Genomic DNA, 4,927 nt, shown 5'->3' on the forward strand with positions numbered 1-4,927 from the left:
AAAAAAAAAAAAAAAAAAAAAAAAAAAAAAAAAAAAAAAACCAACCAGCCTGGGCAACATGGTAAGACCCAGTTTCTACAAAAAATACAAAAAAATTAGCTGGGCAAGGTGGCATGCACCTGTTGTCCCAGCTGCTTGGGAGGCTGAGGTGGGAGGATCACTTGAGCCTGGGAAGTCGAGGCTACAGTGAGCCAAGATCGCACCACTGTACTCCAGACTGGGCGATGGGAGTGAGACCCTGTCTCAAATAAATAAATAAAATAAATAAATAAATCAATCAATTACACCCTATAGAGCAGCAACAAATAACTTGAAAATGAAAAAAAATTCAGTGTATAATTTATATAATATAAACATATTCGAATTTAGAAATAATTTTTTTAAGGGCTATGCAAGACCTTCATAGAAAAAATTATAAAATTTTACCATATTCTTGGTATACCAATACACCGTATTCTTGAACTGGAAGATTTAATAATTTAAGGATATCAATTCACCCCAAATTATTTATAGATTTAATCCAATCTGAGCCAAGGTATCATCAGGTTTGTTTTTAGAACTGGACAAGCTGATTCTAAATACAAAGAGTTAAAAGAGGACAAGATACTCTAGAAGTTGAATAAGGTAGGAGAACTTGCTCTCTCAGATTTTAAGTTTACAGTAAGCTTACAGTAATGGTGGTTTCAGGCATAGACAAATAGGCCAGAAGAACAGAGAGCCCAGAAACAGACCCCACTTATTCAGACACTTGACTTGTGACAGAGGTGGTGCTGCAGAGCAGTCAGGAAAGGACAAAATGGAGTTCTGCAGGTAAAAACTGAAATTGGATTCCTATTGCCCATATATACAGAAATCCACTCCAGGTGTGTTTTGTTGTTGTTGTTGTTGTTCAGACAAAATTAACATAAGAGTCACCATTTAAACCACTTTTTTTTTTTTTTTTTTTTTTTTTTTTTTTTTTTTTTGAGACGGCATCTTGCTCTTGTTACCCAGACTGGAGTGCAATGGCATGATCTTGGCTCACTGCAACCTCTGCCTCCCGAGTTCAAATGATTCTCCTGCCTCAGCCTCCTGAGTAGTTGGGATTACAGGCACATGCCACCACACCCGGCTAATTTTTTTGTATTTTAGTAGAGATGGGGTTTCGCCATGTTGACCAGGCTGGTCTCAAACTCCTGGCCTCAGGTGATCTGCCCGCCTCGGCCTCCCAAATTGCTGGGATTATAGGCGTGAGCCACCGCACCTGGCCTTAAACCATTAAAAAACAAAAAAAATTCAGTGTTTTTTTGTGTGTTTTTTTTGTGTGCACAGAGTTGTGCAACCATCACCAATAATTACAGAACGCTTTCATTATCCCAAAAAGAAAACCGTATACCTGTGAAGCAGTCAGTTCAGTTCCTCCATCAGTCTCACCGCCACCATGACCACCCCCCAACACTCCGCTCCTGCCAGTGAACAACCTACTTTCTACCTCTACGGATTTACCTATTCTGGACATTTTGTATAGACAGAATCATACAATATGGGGCCTGTTGTATCTGGCCTCTTTCACTTAGAATGTTTTCAAGATTCATCCATGTCGTAGAACATATCAGTACTTCATTCCTTTTTATGGCTGAATAATAGTTCATTGTATAGATACATCACATTTTGTTTATTCATTGATTCGTTGATAGATATTTGAGTTGTTTCCGCTTTTTGGCTGTTATGAATACCGTTGCTGTGAACATTCATGTACACATTTTGTTTGAACATGTTTTCAATTTTCTCGCATATATATCTAGGAGTGAAATTGCTGGGACATATGTACTGCTATATTTAACTCTTTGGAGAACCACGAAACTATTTTCTACAGTGGCTGCACCATTTTACATTCCTATCAGCAATGTATGAAGGTTTCAATTTCTTTACATCCTCACCAATGCCTGTTATTTTCCATTTTGTGTCCATCCTAGAGGGTGTGAAGTGGCATCTCATTGTGGTTTTGATTTCTGTTTCCCTAATGACTAATGATGCTGAGCATCTCTTCAGGTGCTTATTAGCCACTTACACATCTTCTTTGGGAAAACATCTATTCAAGTCCTTTGCTTGTTTTTAAAAACTGGGTTGTCTTTTTTAATTGCTGAATTGTAAGAGTTTTAAAAAAATATATTCTGGATACGGCCGGGCACGGTGGCTCTCGCCTGTAATCCCAGCACTTTGGGAGGCCTAGGCGGGCGGATCACGAGGTCAAGAGATTGAGACCATCCTGGCTAACACAATGAAACCCCATCTCTACTAAAAATACAAAAAATTAGCCGGGTGAGGTGGCGGGCGCCTGTAGTCCCAGCTACTTGGGAGGCTGAGGCAAGAGAATGGCGTGAACTTGGGAGGCGGAGCCTGCAGTGAGCCGAGATGGCGCCACTGCACTCCAGCCTGGGCGACAGAGCGAGACTCTGTCTCAAAAAAAAAAAAAAAGTAAAAGAAAAAAAATATATATATATATTCTTTTCTGGATACTAGTCCCGTATCTAATATGTGATTTGCAAATATTTTATTCCATTCTGTGGGTTGTCTTTCTTGAGAGTGTCCTTTGATGCAAAAAGTTTTAAATTTTGATGAAATTCAATATATCAATTTTTCTTTCATTTCCTGTACTTCTGGTGTCATATTTAAGAAATCTTGTCTAATTCAAAGTCACAAAGATTTACACCTATGTTTCCTTCTAAAAGTCTCAGTGTTTTAGGTCTCTTACATTTAGGACTCCGATATGCTCTGACTTAATTTTTTGATATGGTATGAAGTAGGGGATCCAAATTAATTCTCTTTTGCATATAAATATTGAATTATTTCAGGACTATTTGTTGAGAAGACCATTCTTTCCACCATCAAATGATCTTGTCACCTTTGTTGAAAACTAACTGACCACAGATGTACGGGTTTATTTCTGGGTTCTCAATTCTGTTTCATATAGAAACAGAATTGAGATTATACCAATACCACATTGTTCCGATTACTGAAGCTTTGTGGTACATTTTGAAATTGAGAAATGTCAGTCCTTTAACGCTGTTTTTTTTTTTTTCAAGACTGTGATTGGCTTTCAGGTGTCTTATAATTCCATAAAAATTTTGGAATTAGCTTGTATATATCTACAAAGAAGTCAGCTGGGATTCTGATAGAGGTTGCACTGAATCTGTAGATCATTTTGAGGAGTATTGTCATCTTAAAAATACTAAGATTCAGACTAGGAAACATAGTGAAACCCCATCTCTACAAAAAATTCAAAAATTAGCCAGGTGTGGTGGTCCCAGCTACTTGGGAGGCTGAGGTAGGAGGATCACTTGTGCTCAGGAGGTTGAGGCTGAAATGAGACATGACCAAGCCATTGCACTCCAACACACTTAGGCAACAGAGAGAGACCTTGTCTCAAAAAACAAACAAACAAACAAAAACAGAGAAAGTCTTCCAATTCATGAATATGGGATGTCTTTTATTTATTTTTGTTAAAATTTTTTTTTCAACTGTAGTTTTCAGTGTACAAATCTTTTTTTTCCCTTTTTTTTAAGATGGAGTCTCGCTCTTGTCACCCAGGCTGGAGTGCAGTGGTGCAGTCTCGGCTGACTGCAACTTCTGCCTCCTGGGTTCAAGCAATTCTCCTGCCTCAGCCTCCTGAGTAGCTGACCTCAGGTGATCCTCCCGCCTCAGCCTCCCAAAGTGCCAGGATTACAGGCATGAGCCACCACACCCAGCCTCAGTGTACAAATCTTATACTTACTTGGTAAAATTTGTTCCCAATTATTTTATGTTTTTCAATGCTACTGTTAATGAAATTCTTAGTTTTATTTTTAGATTGTTCATTGCTAGTATATGAAATTACAACTGATTCGTGTACACTAAAACTTCACTAAACTTATTTATTAGCTCTAATAGTGTTTTCTTGTAGATTCTTTAAGGGTTTCTATATATAAGAGTATGTGATCTGCAAATGGAGACAGGTTTACTTTTTCCTTTCCAATCTGATAGTCTTTTATTTATTTATTGACTAATTACCCTAGATAGAATTGCCAATGCATTGTTGAACAGAAGTGACAAGAGCTGACATCCTTACCTTGTTCCTAATTGTAGAGGGAAGGCTTTCAATCTTTTATAATTAAGTAGAATGGGAGCTGTGGGTTTTTCACAGATGCCTGTTTTCGACTGAACTGTATCCCTCCCAAATTCTCATATTGAAGCTCTAACCCACAATGTGATTGTATTTGGAGACAGGACCTATTAGGAGGTAATAAAGGTTAAATGAGATCATAAAGAGAGGGCCTTGGCCTGGCTCAGCGGCTCACTCCTGCAATCCCAGTACTTTGAGACGCCAAGGTGGGCCAATCACCTGAGGTCAGGAGTTCAAGACCAGCCTGGCCAACATGTGAAACCATGTGTCTACTAAAAATACAAAAAATTAGCTGGGCATAGTGGCATGCACCTATAATTCCAGTTACTCGGGAGGTTGAGGCATGAGAATCCCCTGAACCCAGAAGGCAGGGGTTGCAGAGAGCCAAGATCACACCACTGCATGCTAGCCTGGATGACAGAGTGAAATTTTAAAAATAATTAGCCATGTGTGGTGGCATGCACCTGTAGTCCCAGCTACTCAGAAGGATTAAGAGGGAGGGTCATTTGAACCCAAGCGGTTGAGGCTACAATGAGCCATGATTGCACCACTGCATTCTGGCCTGGGCAACAGAGCAAGGCCTTGTCTTAAAAAAAAAAAAAGTAAAAGAAAGAAGAGGAGGAGACACTAGAGATATCTCTGTCTTCACATGAGCACAAAGAAAAGGCTATGTGAGGACACAGTGGGAAGGCAGCCATCTACAAGCCAGAAAGAAAGGCCTCACCAGAAATAAACCCTGACTTTGATTTTGAACTTCTAGCCTATAGAACTGGAATAAAATAAATG

The 4,927-nt window shown here is 39.1% G+C and overlaps 1 protein-coding gene across 2 annotated transcripts in view; it reads right to left on the reverse strand.

The window, feature by feature from the left end:
• ZDHHC22 (zDHHC palmitoyltransferase 22) overlaps nt 1–4,172 on the reverse strand; it is a 37,864-nt gene extending 33,692 nt beyond the window's left edge. For both annotated transcript variants that reach the window (XM_017880612.1, XM_017880611.1), the window contains exon 1: nt 4,088–4,172. The gene's annotated coding sequence lies outside the window, so the exon portion shown is untranslated. The remainder of the gene's footprint in view (nt 1–4,087) is intronic.
• Between the last annotated feature and the right edge of the window lie 755 nt (nt 4,173–4,927).

This window comes from Rhinopithecus bieti, unplaced genomic scaffold, assembly GCF_001698545.2.
Source record: "Rhinopithecus bieti isolate Rb0 unplaced genomic scaffold, ASM169854v2 scaffold_11380, whole genome shotgun sequence".
NCBI lineage: Eukaryota > Metazoa > Chordata > Mammalia > Primates > Cercopithecidae > Rhinopithecus > Rhinopithecus bieti.